Source organism: Zonotrichia leucophrys, chromosome 3 (assembly GCF_028769735.1).
Source record: "Zonotrichia leucophrys gambelii isolate GWCS_2022_RI chromosome 3, RI_Zleu_2.0, whole genome shotgun sequence".
NCBI lineage: Eukaryota > Metazoa > Chordata > Aves > Passeriformes > Passerellidae > Zonotrichia > Zonotrichia leucophrys.
The window spans coordinates 39,304,543-39,327,685 of NC_088172.1; the positions used below are offsets into that span (position 1 = coordinate 39,304,543).

The 23,143-nt window shown below is 42.2% G+C and overlaps 1 protein-coding gene across 5 annotated transcripts in view; it reads right to left on the reverse strand.

Moving 5' to 3' along the window:
• The window catches only part of FYN (FYN proto-oncogene, Src family tyrosine kinase), a 148,225-nt gene that overhangs the window by 95,958 nt on the left and 29,124 nt on the right, over nt 1-23,143 (reverse strand). The window contains exon 1 of one of the 5 annotated variants that reach the window (XM_064707904.1): nt 10,497-10,567. The exons of 3 other annotated variants lie outside the window; for them this stretch is intronic. The gene's annotated coding sequence lies outside the window, so the exon portion shown is untranslated. Of the gene's footprint in view, nt 1-10,496; nt 10,568-23,143 lie in introns of those variants that run through there. One more of the 5 variants, XM_064707905.1, reaches the window with a different exon arrangement.

A 23,143-nucleotide genomic window follows, 5' to 3' on the forward strand; every position in this document is an offset into this window, starting at 1 on the left:
CTTCACAAGGGCAAGGTGAGATGCTTTACATCAAAAGGATCAACATCACTAAGGACTCCTAGTGTGGCAGCTTTGCATTGCTCTTCTCATCCTTCTAATTTTCAATGGGAAAATTCTCACTTATTTCTGTAGGAGCATGCTCCTTCTGACAGGAAAAAAAACCAGAAAGCATGAACAACTGCTTCCTACTGTCAGTAAAATGTAAGTTCCTTTTCAGGCAGCATCAGAATCCACCACAAATGTTGCATTCCCAAAATCATAAGTATTCTCTTTATCATAAAGTACGACACCTTAGTGAAAATATATTGCAGGACTTTGGAAAGATGAACGGGACAAATAAACCATTTAACCTTTTGGTTTGAAAAACCTCAGATAGGAACTGGAACCTTTCATTTAAACTTTACACTTCCATAGTGGCCTGAATCCCAAGACAAAGCAAACATCTGAAAGAGAAAGAGCCCAAAACCCTGAACATACCCCTGAATATACTGGAAAAGTAAACCCAGGTGCTTCTCCTTCACTCCCTCACTGCAAGGGAGCTGTTCTCCAGCTCTGAAGCCAGAGAGCACCCCTTGCACGTCCACACCCAGCTGGGGAATACCCCCTTGGCCATCAGCTCCCCTGCTCACAGCATGGCTGATGCATGAGGTGAAAGCAGAACCTGTGGCCCCATGCACACACCCCGGGGGCAAATCCCAGAGCTTTCAGCAGGGACTGCAGACAGGCAGCGCAGCCTCAGCTTCTTATTTCCACCTGAGAGCTCCCTTCAGAGGGCAGAGACTCACTTTGGAGGGTGCTTAGAAAAAGTATGCAAAGCATCATCTTTGCCTAGCTACAAAACCCCAAACTGTGAGAGGCAGGTTGATAGCAGAAGGAACCTCAGAAAAAAATCTTAAACTGTGGAGAAAGTAGTGAGGGGGGAACACCTACTCTCCAATCTGCACAATGCCCTCCTGGTGGGGAGCAGGGCAGGGTGGCACCACTCACAGCAGGTGTGAAAACCAAAAGATCAAAAATGTACAGGGGTTCAAGTTCTGAAAACACCAAAGGGAGTCTCTACTTTGGGAGATGGGAAGGACGTTCTACAGAGCCCCTCCACTGCTGCACAGCTCACAGCCAAGTCCCCAAGAGCTGTGCCTTAAGGTATCTGTGTGCATACCCCCTGAGCAGTCACAAGGCAGAACCTCACCCGACTCTGGTCAGGCAGCATAGGGACACAGAGGCCCACAGGCTTGTGTAAGAGCTGTGATGAGCAATTGTCTGAAGATAAAGCATCATCTGCTTCTTGCCACCATTTCCTTCCAGCTAAGTACTTATTCCTGCTATGAAGCCACTACTTACTTCTTCAGAAGAGCAAGTGATTTCTGAGGAGGAAGCATCTGACACATCCCTCTGGATTACATCCCTCTGGAGGGGTGAATGCTGATGCAGGCTGTGTCAGCTGCAAGTCCCCTGTGCAAACACAGTGCTAGCAGTGGCTTCTCACCTTATTTCTCTGCAGAGGCAGGTGACTGCACACGGGTTTTAGAGGAAGCCTGTGTAGGTATGGAGGCAGACCCTGGTTTCACTTTCTGTTCCATTCTCTGGGCTTCTGGACAATAACTAGGGAGAACTTCACATCGGGGTAGTAAAAAGCAGTCTAACAATTTTGTTGCTTCCCTTTAACTTATGCACTCTTCTCTATCATCTCCTTTCACATGGAAAGATGGTTAGTATCTTTCTCAGCTGTGACAAATTGCAAAGATGATCATAGTGACTGTTAAAAGATTTAGGGAAGAATCCCAAAAATAGTATTTGCGAAACTGGCTTCCAAATTCTATTCAATGTAAGTTTAAATCCTTAAGGATCACCTTGACTTTAGTTTTACAACTTTAACAAGGTAGCCAACAACATTTTGATTAATCACCTGTTCCTTCAACTTTGTGGTTTTATTCCCATGAATAAGAATGTGGCAAAATAACTAGAACATGCTTCTTATTTAAATAAAGTAAGAGAAAGTCTGTGGTGTGCACAAGCAACTGAGCATGAAGAATTTAAAATACTTTGCATTGATATTTCTGAATGCAATCTGCATTAGAATCACCCACCCAAACAGCTAAACACGATGGCAAGCAGCCATTAGATACATGCCTGCATGTAAAACACAAGCTGTCTTTAATTGTAACCTGATTTACATGGGTGACCACACAACTCTCAGATTGTGAAACATCTGTGTCAGTCTGATTTCTCTTTCCCTTTAAGCTTATCTCTTTTCAGCTGTCTGTAGCTGTGCTTTGTCATGTGAGCTTGGTAGAGGAAGGTAAATTGGTAACAGCAAAGTAGCAGCAAGGTCAGTGATGCATTTGTCTCTGTGGTCAGCCTCCATGCTTCTCAATGCGCCCAAAAAGAACATTCTGTGGCTTCACCAAGGTCAGCAGAGCTTGCAAAGCAAAGCCAGGTCATACCTGAATAGGCTTCTGCAACCAGTGTGGATGGCAACTCATTAAACAATCCCCCACCCATTTTAGGGTGGGAAGTTTAGGTGCCAGAGACGGGAACTGCAAGTATCAGTGAACTTTCTGAGAAAGAAAAAAAAAGTTTCCTTACGGGCAAATGTAAGGACCTTGACAAACTGACCAACATTTCTTCAGGAGAAAAAGGGAGCAGTGAGGAATAAAACCCAGTCCCCGCACAGAGGCTCTGTGGTATCTGAGATGCCTACTGCCAATTTCCCCAGCAGGACGTTCACAGAGGAGAAAGAGGGAGCACAGCCCAGGGCTCACCAAGGACACCGGCAACTTCAGCGAAAGAATGCTCTCTTACCTGTAATTCAGTAAGTTGGGCCACATATCTCATAAAAGAAAAGACTTTTCAGTTTCAAAAGCTTTACTGTAGAGCTGTTTCATGGGAGATTTGTATTGGCACCAAAATACCCCCGCACCTAAGCATCTTATTGTTCCTAAAAAGAAAGTGTCTCAAAAAGAAACATCATCCATTGAGTATCCAAAGAATCTACTGATGCAGCTCCCAAAACCGAGACTAGAAAAGGGCAAATAATTAAGGATTTCACACGTCCTTTCCCTCATCTGTACATGAGATAATAAAAGCTCAAGGTTTCAGTGTGCAGAATTAAAAATACAACAACCCTAAAACTATTCACTTTATATATCCTGGGGGAACAGCACTTGCACAATTTAAAATTGCTGGTCTGACGATTCTTCAAAACCTCAAATGGAAAAATGATGAGTATCTCCTAATAAAATCCCACATTAAAAGTAGGACTCTACTCCAAGCTAGGAAAGTATACTCCGTCTACAAAGCACTCCAAGGACTATGCAAATAAGGAGTTGAACATTATACAAAACAGTTCTAAAAGACTAAAATAAGTAGGCTTCTTAAATGACAATGACTATTTTAAAAGTGATTAGTTATCCTAGGCATACAACTTGGCATTTGAATGAGGTTCAGTTTTTCTAGGCAGTTTCCTCAAACAGTCCCAAAAAAGCACAAGTCACTTTGTGAAAACACCACCTTTGGGCACCCCAGAAACAGTTAAGAGATTTAAATCACCCACACCCTTATTTCTTAGAAAGCCTGGACAGGGAGACTTGGAGAAGAATGAAATCTTAAACGCCCATCTAAACATCCCATGAGACACACATTAGTACAGTCAGGGTAAGAACCTAATTAGCTCTCAGATTAATCACACACTTTACATGTCCCTACCAATGCCCAAGCTGGCAAGCCTTGCCATGCAGATCTCAAGGGTGGGACAGTGATGCAGGGTACTTCACACCAAACAACCCTCTCCCTTCACACCCAAGCAGGAGATTCTTAAACAGCACTGTGAAAAGCACAGCTGAGAAGGAGGAAAGCCAGAGACATTAAGCAATTACTCCTTTTTCCTCAAGGTCACATGATTCTTGAGATAGCTAGTTATTGCACCATCATTTATAAGCTCCTACACAGGAGGTCATGGCAGCTACCTCCCCCTTCACACTTACTAGTGAGAACCATTCCACAGAAACAGCTATATAATTAATTTAGATATTGACCATGTGCCATGAGATCAGAGCTTTCATTCTAGCGCTTCCTCTGCACCTCTACCCACGTCCACGCCGAGCAGGACACGCAGCTGCCGTGACTGCTCCCCAGCCAGCAGGGCGGGATGCAGGGAGGATGGCAGCTCTGCAGAGAGGAGCTCTGACATCTTCTCACTCTCTTCAGTGCAGCAAGCACCGCAGATGGCAGCAGTGGTGGAACGCCCGTGCATGGATGGAACACCCATGCATGGTTTGCACGGCAGCGAGCACCAGTGATGGAACACCCGTGCATGGCTGGCACAGCAGTGAGCACCAGAGACGGCAGCAGTGGTGGAACACCCGTGCATGGCTGGCACAGCAGCGAGCACCAGAGATGGCAGCAGTGGTGGAACACCCGTGCATGGCTGGCACAGCAGCGAGCACCAGAGATGGCAGCAGTGGTGGAACACCCGTGCATGGCTGGCACAGCAGCGAGCACCAGAGATGGCAGCAGTGGTGGAACACCCGTGCATGGCTGGCACAGCAGCGAGCACCAGAGATGGCAGCAGTGGTGGAACACCCGTGCATGGCTGGCACAGCAGCGAGCACCAGAGATGGCAGCAGTGGTGGAACACCCGTGCATGGCTGGCACAGCAGCGAGCACCAGAGATGGCAGCAGTGGTGGAACACCCGTGCATGGCTGGCACAGCAGCGAGCACCAGAGATGGCAGCAGTGGTGGAACACCCGTGCATGGCTGGCACAGCAGCGAGCACCAGAGATGGCAGCAGTGGTGGAACACCCGTGCATGGCTGGCACAGCAGCGAGCACCAGAGATGGCAGCAGTGGTGGAACACCCGTGCATGGCTGGCACAGCAGCGAGCACCAGAGATGGCAGCAGTGGTGGAACACCCGTGCATGGCTGGCACAGCAGCGAGCACCAGAGATGGCAGCAGTGGTGGAACACCCGTGCATGGCTGGCACAGCAGCGAGCACCAGAGATGGCAGCAGTGGTGGAACACCCGTGCATGGCTGGCACAGCAGCGAGCACCAGAGATGGCAGCAGTGGTGGAACACCCGTGCATGGCTGGCACAGCAGCGAGCACCAGAGATGGCAGCAGTGGTGGAACACCCGTGCATGGCTGGCACAGCAGCGAGCACCAGAGATGGCAGCAGTGGTGGAACACCTGTGCATGGCTGGCACAGCACTGAGCACCAGAGATGGCAGCAGTGGTGGAACACCCGTGCATAGCTGGCACAGCAGCGAGCACCAGAGATGGCAGCAGAACACCCACACGTGGTTTGCACAGAGGACATTACAACACAGGTCTGCTTCAGGGCTTTCTGCAGGAAGTGAGTGATCTGCAACTGGGAAGTCATATGCCTGCATCTGAAAGAGTGCTACAGTTACACCAGTGGGCAGCCAAGGGGCAATTCTGCACAAGCAGCACTGCGGGGCAAGGAGACAGGTCAGTGCTGGGAAGGGGTGACACAGTGACACCTCAGAGACCAGCCTCTCACTGGAGCACAGGACACTTACAGCAAGTGCCACCACACAGGAAGGAGCATTAAGCACAAGGCACTAGTACCCAGAATATTACTATTTCAGCACACCAGTTGGACCTCACAGGACCAAACACACTGATGGCAGCTGCACCGCATCAGTTAATATAGGCCCATGAAAAATCATGTTCACTACCAGTTCTACTAAATTACATGATTACATATTCTTATTTTCAGGTAGAGACAAGACCTGCAACATCTCTCTGTCCATCATTTGCCTAGGAAGTACCACAGGATACTAATCAACTACAGATTCACCAGAAGTTGGTTAATTATTAAGAGACTCACATAATACAAGCTGCAGTCATTTATTTTCAAGTAGGAAAATACATAAGGAATCTTCTTATTTTGACGCTTTGGTTTGTTGCTGATTCATTTTTTTTTAAACTTACTCTGATTATCAGATACTAATCCCTGAGTCTCCACAAAACTTTTATTGTACTTAAGAGCAGGTGAATAAACGGAAAAGGGCAACATGATTGCATGTTTTAAGGAAAGAATGTATTAGAATGTGTCATTGTCAGAGCAAAGAACAGTGGCAAAACTGGAATGGCTTTATATTTGAAACTGTGTGATGAACTGGCTGCAGCCCCCATTCTCCATCCCCCTTGCACTGCTGGGGCAAGGAGGCAGAGAAAACTGGGAGTAAAGTTAAGCCTGGAAAGAAGAAAGAGTGGGGGGAAGGTATTTTATGATTTAGCTTCATTGCTCATTACACTACTCTCATTTGAGTGGTAACATTAAACTAACTTTCCCTGTTTTGGTTGTGATAGTACCTATCACAAGTGATCTCACCCTGTCCTTATCTTGCACCATGGATCTTCCATTATATTCTTTGTCCCTTGTCCAGCTGAGGAGTGATAGAGGGGCTTGGTGGGAACCTGGCATCCAGCCAGGATCAACCCACCACCGCTCATAATTCATCAATAACATTAGATCTGTCAGAAAGAGGTACAAGCTGTGATTCTTCATGGTTTATCTAACTGAAAGAATTAGGTCTCTGAAGTATTGCTTTCATTGAAAAGACCTTCCTGAGTTGGCAATCCAAGGTATTTGGAGGCTGTCAGTAATTCAAACACACAAACCAGGCCATTTCCTTCCTTATACCAGCTGTCCAAAAGGCTTTGTGAAAGGGATACTCACTTTTTCCAAAAACATCCAACAATATAGAGCAGACACGCAGAAATACAGGTATTTTGTACAGGGTGCAAGCACGAGAGAAAAACAGGAAGGTTAAGAAGATGAAAGTAGACAGATTTGAGAGAGCTCTCCAAAGAAGCCAGTAAAGCTAGTTTTTATGGCACACAGAAGTAATCTCCCCTTTTGGTTTGCATTACAGCAGCAGAGTAAAGCCTGACCTGAGATGATGTTTTTGTCAGTTTTCCTAGATAACAGATATTAAAAATAATAATTTAAAAAATCAGATAAATTCAGCAGGTGAAGGGGAAGGAGCACTCCCCAGGCCTCAGACCCACTGAATTCACAACCTCAATTCAGCCAGGATGGAGGCAGCACATCCCTTTGCTCCTTGGCTCACATGAGAGAGATGCAGAAGCAAGAGTCACACTCACTGAGCCAAAATGAGGGGACTCAGGTGGCTGCCTCAGGAGTGATGCTTTGGGCTTCAGAAAAGTTACATCAGCCACCTCTGATGCCACTTAGGATCCCTTAGGTGATGTAACTTATTTATGGATTCTTAAGTGAGATTAGAAGTCATAGGGGAAAGGACATAGATACTTTTCAAAACTGACATGATTTGGAGGTTTCTTAAGTGAAAATTGCCTCACAATCACTCTGCCAAATTAACCAGAAAAGGAATTAAAAGCACTAACCAGTGCAGTTGCTGGAATTAAAAATCAAGACTTGCCTGGTTCTCAGGCTTTAGAGTCTTAATTTAAACAACTTTAGGCAGAATATTTTGTGCATCTCTCCTAGGAGCCATTATAATTAAGTCAGTGACTATAGGAAAGCTGATGATGAAATCTTTATGTATTATGTATGCACACACAGAGGAATTTCTTGGAAATAAATCTCAAATTTTGAACCAATAAATATGAGAAATTATGCTAAAATGTACAGAAGAAGTTGATCTGAGGTAATTTCTATTTGTCTTGATCCATAAGCAAAGAAAGGGATGTCCAATGGAGCAGATGCTTTTGACAGAATTGCTCCCTGGGATGTACAGTGGGGTACACCCAAAGAGAAGCTGTGGCTGGAGGAAGCACAAGCCCTGCAGCTGCTTCGTGGTGCTGCATTCTCCTGCTGGACCAGGACCAGGGGTGGCAGGGCCAGCAGGCAGCCAGGCATGGCATCCCAGTCCCAGATGCACCTACTGCAGTGCTGAGCGTCCTGGAACTCGTGATGGGGAGCAGGACAGGGTCCTGCTGTGGAAAGAACCTCACGCATGAAAACTGATGAGCCAGAGACCTAACCAGTTAACACCAGTATTCATCAGCGTGCAGAGAACAAGCTGTAAACCAGGTACAAAATCTGATCACCTTATGGACAGGACCAGCAGCTCAGCACAAAAATCACTGCTTCAGATTGCCTACTAGTGGCTTTCAATCTATGGTCATCAGCTTATCCCTCTCCTGATACCAACCTTTTCCAAAGTGCTAATGCAGAAAAAAAATATTCCCAAGGTATTATGCAACTTTTGTGCTTGTGCAAAGCTCTTCCTTCAGCCACCAAAGGTGCCTATCAGGTTATTTACTTTGTTTTTGAGGCTACATAAAATACCTTAACATTCAAACTGATAGATCTTCTCCATACAGCTTTAGTTTGGTGCATGAACAAAGTGAAAAGGTTCCTATTTGACAAGCACTGCCTTGCCAAGCTCTCACACAAATCAAACAACATAGCAAGAATGACTAATGAATAAATCTCAAAAAAAAAAAAAAGGGAGGTAAAAGGATGTTTACAGATTTCCACAGAGATGTGGTCTATTATGAAGCTATAACTTCCTATCTATTGAGTGTTTACTAGAAAGGCTCAGTATTAAGATAAAGTCTTTTGTGGACAGGAAATGATCCAAGAAAAATTATACAGATACAGCAATTCACCATCAAAATGAGAGGAAACACTTTAAATGCTAAATAACTAAAAGCTTACACAGTACTAGAATACTATTTAAAATTAGGAGCAAAGATTTATCTTAGACATGCACTTCCTCAAAACCTTATATGAGATTTTATCCAGCCCTCTTTTACTTGATCAGATGGCTTTGGATTCCAAGGGCAGTTTGACAGATTAACAACTGTAGGATTAGCCATGTTTAATTAAACACAAAACCACATTGTACGATAGGTATATTTGAAAGCCTGTTCAGATTAAGTATGATTGATATCTGCAGATACATCTGCACGTTAAAAAAACCCCACACTTACACACTTATGTGAACAGAGAACTTATAGAAAATAATATGCAGAAATATTTCAACCCTAGGCTCACATCTAAGGTCTACTTTCTTCACTTGTATAATTTCATGAAGTTGCTTTATTACAGACAACACTGAGCTTGGGGAAGAAAGATGTAATCCATCAAGATCCTATATTTAAAATTTCAATATCTGTTTCATGAATTACAGCCCAATCTACATTTTTTGACTGCAGAATGATATGTTACATGTGGCAATTTTAATCTAAATTCCACAGGAAAGGCACTTCCCATCTGCAGCTGGGCTCTGGGTGCACACCCAAAGGCTCCATTCAGAGCCTGCTGCTCAGCAGCCAGCACTAGCACTGCACATGCAGCCATGCCACCAGCAAACACAAAGAGCTGCTAACTAGTTCATGATAAAGAGAAACCAGCGCATGAAAGGGACTGAAAATGGTTCCATGCAGCCAATGGCACTCTGCTTTTAGAGAAGTACTTTGAAAGAATGCCACAGAAGGGCCTCTCTGCCAAAGAACTGCACTGCCAATGACTGGTTCAATCCCACTGATTAGGGTCTTTCCATTAACTTCAGCAAGTTCCCTAGCACTCTTCAGATTTTTGTTATTAAAATAGGCTGACAAACAATCTAGACTCAGCTTACAGCTGAGGCTGGCAGTTTTCCACCCTGCACTGTAAGAGCCTTCACCAAATCCCCCTCCCAGGAGAGTTTACAGCCCTCAGTGCTGCGAAGAAAGCTCCATGTGGGAGGGGAGTATCAGTGCTTCTGAACTGGATATGGAATCACAGAACAGTCAGAGTTGGAAGGGGCCTCTGGAGATGATCTAGCCCACCCACCTTACCAAGGCAGGGTCACCTGGAGCAAGTGACATGGGAATGTCTCCAGACCTTGCTGGGCAGCCTGTTCCAGCACCACCCTCAGTGTAAAGAACCTCTTCCTCATGTTGAAGTAGAGCTTCTTGCATTTTAGTTTATGGCCATTACATATGAGGCAGTTGTTAACAGTACTTTTAGTTTTGGCTCCTATGATACGTTCATATAAACATACATTCATCATATGAACAAGTATCATGTATTACACAAGCAGCATATATTTTGGCCCAACTGCAAAACTGAAAAATAATTTTAAAATACACTAGCAAAATTATTTTTCATTAGTGATCACTTGATAGGGCATCAGAATATTTTGGGGAAGGAAAAAAAAAAAGGAAGAGGTTAATTCTTGCTTCCATCCTTGCTTTGTCACTCCAGAGCTAAGTGTTTTTTAGTTTTTGGCTTCTTTACCACAACAAAGCTGGGACTTCTCTATGCTTTCACCAAGATACGTGTCAGCTTGACACATTAACAAGGAATTAAATTTGTGTTACCTCTTTAAATTGAGAAAAGTAATTAAAAATAATATAAAATTAGGGTTTCATTTTACATTACCGACACTGTGAAGCAGCAAAAACTAAACCATGCCAAGGATCTAGTTACTTTTGTGTTGTCATTATATTGCAAATGTTTCATATTGTTGTCCCCTTATTGCTAGAGTTTTGTACCTCCTGGATGTTTCTCATAGGCAGCTTCTCCAGGCACTGACTCTTCCTTGTCCCCACAGCAGCCAACCAACTCCAGTTCCCACCAATCCACTCTTTTATAACACTCCTCTTATTGGCTACAGGTGTGGCCTGTTAACATCAGGCCTGCTCCTAATCCTTAATAATGAACCCAGCTGCAACTCTTTAGAGCGTAAGATTACTTTCTATACTACCTTTATTTATGTATATTCTATCCCCTTACATTTTGGGTTATTTTAAAGTAGTCTCAAAGATACATGTCACCAGAAAACAATGGCAGCTCAAGTGAATGATTAAATCCTGAATTTGCATATTGTTAATGATGACAGATGAAGGTTTATCTAGGAACTTCAAATGTCATGGCCATTTGGAATGGAACTAAACACATATACAAAGGCAACTACAGTCTTTACCCAGATCAATCAGGAAACATTGTTTTCTATGAGGGAAGGCAATGGCCTCCTTCAAGGCAGCCCTCTGTCCTAAAATGCAGATTGCACTAACATGACTACAAGTGCTTCATACAAACTTCTGTGTAGATGGAGACACAATCTGTGTAGCTCAAATTGCATGAACCTTGGGCCAGAAGTCCCGTGTTCTGGTCCCAAATGCTATATAGTAACTTGTGGTGGCTCGTGAACTTCTGGCGGAGGGTGTGTATTGAGTGTTGACAAGCATTTTTATTCTGTGTTATAACTGCAGGAAAACCCAGAGTTACTCCAGACAAAGGGCTGAGAATTTTTACAGCAGTTGCTGCTCAGAAACCCACAAGCTGCAACACACCCCACCTTATTCCACGCTTCTTGTTTTCTCTTAACACCTCATTTCTCTTAAGTAGCTACTGCTCCCCACACTCATTTAATAGGTGCAATACTAAATAAAGATCGTGCTCAAATTACCTTTAAAAACTTTTTGCAAGCAATTTTTTTCTTGCATGCATGAACTGATGGCAAATATCTTCTAAGTTAATTTCCCTGTTGGAAGCAACCAAAAGGATGAAACTGTACTCATTAGAATACACAGAAAGAAAGCAATAATCCAAAGCTCCATGCATGCTTATCAGAAAACTCTGAATTGCTCTTCATCTCACTGGTCAAATTTAGAAAGGAAATTATATTGACTCACTAGAAATCAGATCACCAACCAACCATTTAAAAGTACTTTAAAAATGGGATTTAAGAGTCATACAGAAGATATTTAAACTAAAAAGGGAAACTGAAATTTAAAAAAAGATAAAAATCCCAAATGTTTTAATTAAATAGCTGAAGTGTTAATTTCCAGAATAAAACAGAAAAACAGCTGGAAGCATTAATAAACATACTACTAATTTAAAATTTACATGTCAACAGCATAAACACAATCTCCAGTGCAGTTCTCCCCCAAAAAGAAACAAATCAAATCCATCCACTAAAAACCCTGCTGTACACAACATTTTTTGTACTTGTAAAACATGATTGCTTAAGCCCTACAAAAATGGGGCAATCTAGGAGTCATGTCAAAGGAAATGTCTCTGAAGTGCACCAGAATCACAGAATATGCTGAGTTGGAAAGGATCCACAAGGATCATCATGTCCAAGTTGTGGCATTTCACATGCAAGCAGCCCCAGCTTAGGTCACAGAAGGTCAAGGTTGCATTCTCAGGCTTAGAGAGAAGACTTGAAAAACAAACAAAAACAGTGAACTGCTAGAGGTCAGACTCAGTTAAGAGAAACCCTTCTGGCCTGTGCAGTGAAATCTCATCAGCCTCCCAGAAGACATTATTATACCTCTATTGACCAGTGAAGAAGCAAACAAATTTAAATTCAATTTGGTCAAATCTAGCTCTGATTAGTGCTGCTGAAACACACACAATAAATTGCCAAATTGCTTCAGTAGCCAAGATGACTCTGGCTCTCTTACAGCTGTCAGTGACAGATGTAGTGAAAGCAGAGACCTTCAGCAAACACTTGAGTTTGGTAGAAAATCATTGTTTCCCTTCTATCAGAGCCACACAAACTTGGTCAGAAGAGATTCACAGGAGGACAGAAGAAGCTGATGCTGACACAGAGGTGCTGACTGGAAAGAATACTGGAAGTTGAGCTCCCCATCTTGCTGCCCACTATCCTAATGTGAACCACTAGACAAAGGAGGCCAAACCCAACAGAGAAGACAACAATTACTGGAGTTAAGCTTTTCATTTTGTATCCCAGGACTTGGGAGTCCTGAGGAATCTCAGAAAAGTACAGACTGATGAGACCAGGATGATGAGCAAAGCCTTACAAGAAAACTGGGGCAAGGATTGGGGAGCACTTTCTCCATCTGGCTCCACACTAGAGAGCCACATCTCTCATTCACAAACTAGTGTTTCACAAGCCTTTCCTTCACAGCTGAGTTCCATCTCTGAGTCCACCCAGCTACTCCAAGCTCCACCAGCAGTTTGCACCTTGCACATAGCAACGTGAGCTTCCCCTCTGCACCAATATGCCAATCCAAGCTCCCTACACTGTATAACCACAAATGTTGGCTCCTCCACCCAGCTGGCTTTGCAAGTTATGAGATTTAAGGCTACCAACAGAAGAGAAGCGGCAGGGGCTCGTTCACCCATCTGTTCTAACGTGGCAGCCTTGTTCGCTCAGGGCTGTCACGTCACAGGAGCACAGGCTTTCTCCTCCATTCCAGCTTGCCACACCTTCTGCAGAGGACAAAGACGAGAAGAAACCTCTTCTGTGGCCCTGGCCACATGCCCCAGCACCCGCTGAGCCAAGCCATAACCACTCGCCTCCTTTTAACAGGGTGAAAATGAAAGAGCCAAGCCCAAGGCAAAAGCCTTAGAGCACCGAGGAGTGCATTAGCAAGCACATCACTAAAATCTCCCCAACCATTAGAAGTGTCAGGACACTGATTTAATTTATGCACCACACATACTACAAAACTGTGTGAAGAAAAATTCTAAAGTAAGCTGCCTGAGGCAACACAGTTATTGTAATGCTGTTTTCTGTATTATAACCCATAATGATACCCATTTATAAAGTCTTCTGTTCCAGAAGTTTTAAGTGGTAGCTTTACACAAAATTTTCTTTCAGAAAGGGGAAGTCTAGCAGTTCTGACCTGATTTTTCCATTTATGTGATGGCTGCAACACTGAATATCCTGATGAAAGGAATCTCTGCTGAAGCCTATACTCTCTCATTTCTTCTTCTTAGAGCTTATTCTGCAGCACTTCAGAGAGCTCCAAGACATCACTGTGTCTCTGCCCTATGAGACACAGCACAGATACTGCTGCTTCTTGGGATTTCAAAAATAATTAAAGGCACAAGACAACAAAGGAAGGATGGAAGAAAGAAAAATGTGAAGGAGGCAACAAAAGCTTCCTGCAAACAAATACATGCACATTCAAGTCTGTTAAAAGGTGTACGTTTTCCCATGTGATATGTTATCTTTTCTACCAGGCTAACTTGACACAATTACCTCAGAACATTTATTCCGAGAAACGTGGCTGAAGTTTATCCATTTCATTACAAATTTGCTACATTTCAATATACTCCCAGAATTTAAAATCTTCCTATGCATTTTTAAAGTTGTGATAGAGATATTGTCTGATTTAATTAAAAAGAACAACTGTGTCTTTCCTGAAAATTTGACAGGATTAAGTTTACAACCACTGTTTTAGCTGTTCACAATTAGTGTCAGTTCAGAAGCTTCTCCCAGTTACATTAAGGAAAATGCTACCAAACAAAAAACCAGCAGCAGCGAACCTAACCAGACAAAAAAGGAAGGGAAGGCAGATTACTTCACTGTAGGAGGGGCTGCCGTGACTTCCTGGAAGCCTAAAAGCGCCTGTGTTCCCTGTGCAGGAGCCAAAGAGGGCTCAGATGGAGAGGTCTCACCCACCCAGCCATCCCAGCAGGAGGTTAGGAAGTGCCCTCAGCCCCACACACACAGATGTGCTGGAGGAACAGTCACACAGCCACATTTCCACAGCATGGAAATGAAGCATCACACAGCCCCCTCTTGTTGTGCCTTTCTGCATTCCATGGATAACAAACACACTCGATTAGGCTGAGGTTGCTTCTCCCCCAGTGTCCCAGCTCTCTGCAAGGAGGTGAGCTCCAGACCTCGCACACTCCCTGCTACCCAGGTCCTGGGGAGCTGCAGCCAGGCAATGGCATCTCACACAATGAAACACTGAAAGGGAAAGCCACAAACAGCCTTCTTTCCCCCACGGCACACTTAGAAGACCAGAAAACCACTTCTTACAGGAATTGCCTTTATTTCCTGTTAGAAAGCTGAGAGAAGTATGACAGATGACTGTCACCACCTCCCAGTCTGCGCCCCCAAAGCACAGCTACTTCTTGAGAACTTAAGCAATGACAAAGAGAAAGCAACAGTGGTAGTTAGGCTGGAGACAGAATAAATTCCTGCAAATATGCCACACTAATGATTAAATATATTAACATAAACATGTATTACTTATGGATGAAATACAGAACTTACCACCACTACGGTCCAGAGCATTTGCAGTTTCCAAAGTGAGGAAAATGCTCATGGAGCACAAGTAGTTCATCATTTTATCAACAGCTCTCAAACCCCCAAAAATACTTCTTAACTACAACCAGAAAAATTACAGACCACAGCCATGTTTGCCTTGTGATTACTTGAAAGCTAAATAAATCTTCTCTTTGAAGTGGAAACGAAGTTTTTGAAGGTTTTACTGAGTTTTTGGCCACAGATTTTATATATAAAAGCACCGATTTAAAACGTATTATATCCCAACTACGACAATTTTAGGAAGCACTCTGCTTACTTCTTGGATGGGTTTATGTTTTATTCAATCACAGTAATTCTACAGCTCTCATAATACTGAGAATTAGTCAGGAAAACAAAATTACAGATATTTCCATTTATAGATGACTGGTCTACAGTTTGGTTACCTTGCAACCAGGAGTGGGAGAAATCATTCTCTTCTTTTCAATATCACATGGCAGAAGCAATTAGAAACAGTCTCAAATTACATGAATTCTCTTCTCCTGATTTCACAGATATACTCTTACCTTAAGCCTTTAGATTATCCTCAAGTCCCTACTCTGAAAAAACTAACACTATATTTACATCTCAAGTCCCATCTTTACCATCAGAAATTTCACTAAATGCACCTATACCCTGCAGCTTTTTTTTGAAAATTATTTCAGGACCACAACAACCCTGAAGAAACACTGAGGCCCAGGTTAACACCCCCTGTAGAAAAATCTGTGTGAAGAGATGGTGCTTGATAACATCTGCAGAACCATCTGGGCAGCTTGTTGCTGTTGAAGTCAAAGTGGGCATCTCTGAATACTGCAGACCCTTAAAGAATTCAAACTCAGGAAGAAGACCCATTATAGAAATGAAGCCAAAATACAAGGAATAAGTTTTATTCTACATCAGTAGTCTGCATGGTCAGACTGGATAGGATTCTGAGCAATCTGAATATGTCCCCACTCACTGCAGGGGTTGGACTAGGTGACATTTAAAGGACCCTTCCAACCCAAACTATTCTGTGGTTCTGGGAGAAATCAGTGGGCCAGGAATGTAGGTCCATTCCTCCATAGCTGCTACATGCAGAACAGCAAAGCAATGCTTTGCTGCACTGCTGCCAATGGTGTTAGAAGGGCTATTAAATGTCACGAGTAAGATTTTATTACAGTCTAATTACAAAGCAGGTAAGAGAAGATTCATTGTCTACTCTCTGTCTCATGTGGTATTAAAAACATTTCCCAAAGCAACACAATCTGGTTAAGTCAAAACGAGCTACTAGACTTGTTGGGCCACAGGTATGACCTAGGTGTAGCAACTCTGCCTTTTGTTTCATAAAGAGGAAAGAAAAAAAAAAAGGCCTGTGTGATGATTCCAGCAGAAAAGGAAGAAATGGATCAAATGGAGTTCTGACATGCAAATTTTAAATCCCAGATCTTGATGGAAAAAAAGCAGCAATTTACTTTTGGGGGTACCTGTAACTTCCCAGCACATTGCACTTGATTGCTTAGGAAACCTTTGTGTCTGTGGGCCTTTTGTGCTGAAGCTGTATGCCCTGAGTTCAGGCTGAGTGTTCTGAGGAGCTGCAGCCAAAACAACCCAGTCACTTCCAAGAATGTAGCTGGGCAAAAAAGGGAACCTTTTATTCTCAGAACACAGGGCATTGAAACTTGTCCCAGCATAAATTCTTTTCACTCCCCAACTTGTGAGTACTTGAACTCAGAATTCCAAACCGGCTCTTCCACAGTGTTTTATCCACGGGTTTGTATAAGTCAGGTGAAATAAAAATATCATCCTGACTACTCTTTTGCAAAATCTTCCTGTTTAAAATTAGATATAAGGGAACAGATAGCCAGTCTGCTAAATCAAGGACTTAACACTTCTCGGTCATTTGATAAGCACAAGTTTCAACAGTGCTTACTTGTACAAAATGATGGTGTTGGGATGTTTGACACTTACATTTCACAGATGTAACTAAGTTCAACTAAAGCCCATTGAGAACTCTTATCAGATGAAGGTTGAAGAGATATTTACTTGCATGAGATAAGAGAATATTTAAACTTTAATCATGATCCATATAAGTTCCTGGAGAAACTTTTATTTCTAGACACCAGAGATATGAAGTCTGTGTATAAAATATACTGTGTGCTACAGCAACTTCTTTTCCATTCAAAAAGGCTGATTCCCATTTTAAAAAAGCAGAATTAAACTGCAATCTCAGCTCAGCATTAATAGGAACAGCAAATACAGTACCCTAAGATAGAGTGCCTATAACATATATAACTTATCTGTACAGAACAAGCTGGCAGAGCAGTTACATCTTTAGCAAACCAGACTCAATATAAAAAGGATTTACTTGCATGCGAGAACATTTGCAGTCTCTGTGCAGCTTTACTTTGAATAGATTTAACATTTAACTAGTTCAACCACATTAATCCTTGAGCTCCAGACTCCTGGAAAAGTATTTATCATTCTTCATTTTGAACCAAAAATTACATTTGTGGCAATAAAAGGTGGAATTTCAAAGAACTGTATGCAAATTTTAAAACATCAGTATCTAAATAAATATAAAAACATCCCAACTTCCTCAAGCAAAAAAAGTAAGATTCATAGCAAAGCTATGCTTTCCTCATTTATATCAGAATAAGTTTTAAGCTTTAAAAACCAGAACTTGGAGCAGCTTTTTCTCAGATAGTAAAGGCCATCACTTTTGAAGTGTCCCAATTGCAAAAGCTAAATTGCAGCAATAATGATGAAAATACTCCAGTCAAAAGGACCTCTAGATTGAAATTTTAAATGAGAAACCAACTCAGTGCAGTTACTGATAATGCAAGTTAATTAAAGGCATTTTTGAACATTTGTCCTATTTCCTCACTGTGATTTCCAGGTTTGCTAAAGAGTTTTCCATTGTGCTGCACATCATGCTCCAGGGTGCAGCAATAGTTGCCCTTTATGCAATGCCTTTATTCGATACTTTGAATTTTACAGTTTATCTTGAGATAAAGGCACAGAGAAGAGGATTAAAGGAAAGTTACTGCCATTATGCTGCTTTCCTACTGGAGAAGGACAGATGGGAGTTTGTACAGCTAAGTCCACCCCTGGCTGTCTCCCATTCCCTGACACTACTCACTGCTCCTTCTCCTCTGCTGCAGACCACAGCCTTCCAAAAAAACCCCACCAAAATGCAAAAAACCTGAATGCCTCCATGTGTTAACCCAAGAAAGGACTATGAAGCAATTGAGAACAAACATGAGAGCCCTACAGCAACACAACCCCCACTCCAAGGCAGCTACAGCTATGGAGAACTGTGTTGGCATTTTGGCATGTGTACGTATGGACCTGCAGCAGAGAGGTTGCCAGGTTTTCCTATCCCAAGTAATAAGTAAAATGCCACAGCTCCTGGCCCACAGCTCTGGTTCAGGGAAGATTAACTTGCTCTTCACCTTAATAGCTTTGGGCAACTTTGTCCCTCTCACAAAGAGAGACTTACACCAAAGCTCCACCATCACTGTGGTAGGAAAATTTCCTCGGAAGCCAAAGCGTCTCTACTTCAGATGGATGTGAGAGATGATCCTGCCTTCTGCAGTGGGGTCTGAGTTTTCAAAAATAGCTCATCCACTGATTTATGAAACTGAGCTTGTGAAACACTAAGTGTGTTTCCTGTAAGTTTAATCAGATCTCCTGCCCCTATAAGCCACAAACCCAGAAAATCCAGCTTCTCTCCCATTCCCTAGAGGGATGCTGTCTTGTGGATGGCAGGAGAAAGGAGACTGTCCCCTGCTCCTCATGCAGAGATTCCCATTCCTCTCAGTAGGAACCACTTCACCTGCCTGTCATCCTCTTCAATAACTTGTATTGGAAAACTATAACAGCTTGAGCAAGTCTCATCTGACTTGTGGGTCTGAACTTTGATATTTGTTCACTGTCCAAATCTCTTCCCTCACACTTCAACAAAGCACTTTTCTTCCTTTTTATTTTTATATTTTACTCTCCCAGGCAGACACCAGAAAAATCCCTTGTACAGCAACTTTTCCTCTCAGTACCACCTTCAATTTGCATCTTCCAAATAAAAATTCTCATCTTTTCTCCCACCAGTTAAGACTTCTGCTGCCAACTCTCCTAGCTCTCTTAATCAAGCACATTTGTCAATGAACTTGCAATTACAATGTGCATGCTTGATAAAGCAAAGATATGTGTAGAAATAAACTGCCAAACACTTTCACAAATTAAACAAGACATTAAGCTGCCTCTTGCTTTCCTCTCCCCAGTTCAATCCCTCTTCAAGGCGTTGTATCCTCCTTCTGTCTGCAGCCACCTCCATGCCTGCTGTTCTGAGCTGTTCTGCCCTCAGCTTGACTCAGCATTTCTGTATTTCAGCATCTTTTCCTCTGTCTCACCAGCCTTATGCTTAGACTGGGACAATGCAGAAATCATTATGCCACTCTTTAGTAATAACCCAAGTTAAACAAAAAGTTCCAGCCTGCTACATTCTAAGGAAAAGCACTTTCTGAAATACCAAAATCCATATGCCTACATTTTAGAATAGCACAACCATCCAGCTATCTGGGCAATGAGTGTAAAGCACTTCAAGTTTGTTTTTTTTTAAAAACTCCATTTGACTTATTGGATTCAACCCACTGTTATTAGTTATATACAGGACTTTTATTATTATATACAGGACTGTGGGTTTTCGCTCATTTCATGGCTACATTGTTGGCTTTATCTTTACAGTTTCTGCCTTCTGTAGATGCTTTCCTGTCCTGGCTGTGTTTTTTGCATTCACTCCCCACCCTTAAACCTTTCCTCAACCTTTATTAAACCCCCCCCAAACCAAAAGACCAACAAAACCCCACCCAAATTCTCTGTCTCACCTCACCCATGTTCTGACAGACGCCGGCTCAAACTCCCAGGCTTGTTCGTGATCTGTTGCCTGCTGCTCTGCTCAGAGCCCTTCTGGGCATCTCTGCCCCCAGCACCTCCTGTAACACACACTGGAGGAACAAAAAAAACCCAAACAGAAAAGCCAGCCCCACCTGGACCCTGCTGCTGTTTCTCCTTTACCTTGGAATAGAAGTGCCCCACTAGAGTTGTTTCTTTCAAAAAGAGTGCTGGCTGCAGCTGTGCCCTGGCAGACAACATTGGTCCACCTCAAAGAGAGAAACAGGTTTTATTTCCACATAAATAAACAGCCTCCACTGAGGAAGGCAGGGAAGCAGCACAGAAAAGGAAATATTGCAAATATTGCAAGCACACGATTTCTAGTAAGTTTTTGTCAGTGGATCTTAATTTCTTTGCTCCTTGCAAAGGCTATAATACCAATCCACTTAAACCTTACTTTGTTTGCAAGGAACAGCACCTTCTTTCTCACTACTGATTTCCTGACTTCAGCAGGTTCACAGGAGGGTTCACAATCCCTTTATTGTCCACTTTATTAACAAGCATGAAGGTTTTCATTTACTACATGAGCTTTCCATGAACTCTGAAGATCAGGAGAGATACTACTGAAATGCAATTTGATTGCAAGTAAGCACCAAAAGAACAAAGTGGGACTAGAACTTGCTAGTACTGGTTATTTCAGGACTCGTGACTGGCACAAAGATCCCTCACATTGTAGACAGATACAGCTTTTTCTTCCAAGAGTAAACAGCATAAGCAGTGTCTCTCCTGAATGTTCCACTGACACTACTTTTTTCCTGAACACAAAGTAAGTCAATGTGGTTTTCACTCTGTTTCATTCCCTGACCTCCCCAACTAGCCTAGGCTGCAGCTCTGTCTGGGAGTGGAAACATTGGTATTGCAGACCACTGGATTGGTGGGGGAGAGGGCAAGGAAAAACATTTACAGATAAATTAAAATCCCATTTAAAATATTTCTGATCCATAAAAGTGAAAATCATATAGACATGGTGCTTCCTTCTTGTTGGCTTCAGGGGAGTTTTGCAAGCAAGATTTTCATTGTACTGAGACACAAGAAGATTGAAGTCTGGGTTTCATCCCACTCCACAGGTGGAATGAAAGAGGTCTTAATGAATAGATGGTAAAAAATTTCAGCTCTCAAAGAAGTGAAACTCTCATTACCATGGACATGTCATCTTTTCACAGTGTTTTTGTCACACAGATGCTTTGGTCACACAGCAGTACAATATGTGCTACTGTAAACTTGCTTAAAAGCGCCTTTCCTGGACTCTGAGGCAAATGCACTAGAGCTGTATTTCAAAAAATTTTAATAGAATAATTTTTCCTTCATGTGCTGTTTTAATACGAGTGCCTCCAAAATGAATCACCACATGATTACTCTTCCACAAACACATAGTACTGGCATGTAGTAAAATTTGTCAGCACAAAACACTAACGATCCTAAATAAAACCAAATAGAAAGAAATAAAAGACAAAGGACCATACAGTCCATTTGGGAAATGCTTCCTGAAGCTGGAGAGAGAGAGGCTCCCTGCAGCGCTAACATCTGCACAAGACAGAAAATTTATTTCCCCCTCTCCCCAGAAAGAAATAGAGATGGAGGGAGAAGAGGAAATGGCAGACAGCAGATAATCTCTATTTTACACCAACAGACAAAATGACAGTGGAAAAGACTTCTGCCCTCTGGGGTTCACAGGAAACCAGTCACAGGATACGTGTTCCTTTCAGTTCAGTAAGTGTACACTCTGGCAAGTTGTTGCATTAAACATAAATGGATTTTTCTTAAAGTTACAACCACAAGCAGCATGGAATTTCTCAAAATCTCTTACTATTAGTATGTTGAAGAATATGAATATAGTCTTAAATAAATATTAACATATTTAAGTCCAGAAGCAATGATACAACGCCTGTTATACATATATATCACTTATGATTTGCTCCATTAAGCCCAAGGAAGAAAACCTCTCACAGACACAACTGACCTGGGGTTGGTTTGGTTTTGGTTTTTTTGTGTGTTTAAAGAAACAAAACTGAAATTGCAAATCCAAGTTCCATCAAAAGGCTTTCAGGTAACCTTTTCTCAGAGCACAGTATAAATGTTTACCCACTTCTCTCAAAATGTCATCAACATTGTGTTGGGGACATGCAGTGCAGGCACTGAACCAGCTTTTACTCGTACAATAATGTTAAGAGGCACAGGATGTGATTGATTTTTATTATTTCTTTAGACTCTTTTAACTGTTTTATCAAGTATCCAAACACTATTGACCATGGCCTTCTCAGGATTTTCTTTTTTTATTATAATTCATAAGTAGCTTATACAAACACACCAGGAATTATATGACTCAAGTGCTGTTTTGTGGCTTTAAAAATATCTTTACTTCAAATAAAAGTCAATTGCCAAGAAAGATCTCCTCACCACTGATCTCCTCTAACAATCCTGTCCCTTCTTCTAAAACCAAGTAGCAGTATCAAAACAAAACAAAGAACAACAAAATCCCCCCCAAAAAACGAAAGGAAAAAAAAAAGCGGAAAACCTCAACAACTTTCAATATCTCTCAGTTTGTCAAGCCTGTCATGTTCAAGGTAAAAATCATTGTAACACTGAAAACTAGAAATTTTTGAAAAACACAAAGAACACAACCTTTTGATTCTATTATATTTTTTTTCTGATTGACACGTGCCAGCTGTTCAATGACTGTTTTAATGCCTCCTACTTCCACTCTGTCAGCAAAAACAACAAAAAATTTCAGTTCACATTTAACAAAAGGCTCATTTACAAACACCTCATTTAGCAAGTAAAATTTGTATGTAGTTTCATCCTTTAATGTCTTCTGTTCATTCTATAATCTCATTCACCAGCACTAGTGCATTTCACAATATCCTATCACCCCACTGCCACAGTAGAGAGATTTATATATAAATCCTTGAAGCCTATTGCTAAGAGTCAGAAAAGGACAGCTTGATGAGTTTCTCCTTTGACATGCAAGGAGCCCAAACAGCTTTCAGCAGTTCTCTACCTCTTATTTTTAAACAGATGATAAACTATATTATAAAGTTAAGAGAAATTAACCTGAGAGTATTAACTGTCAAAAGAGACGAGGAAAGTGAGATCATAGGACTGAGCTCTTTGTAGAAATCCACGAAAAGAGGTGCTGATGGTTAATTAAGATTGTGCTGATAAGTGCCAAAAGTCAAGTTCTCAATTTCCCCGACACCTTTC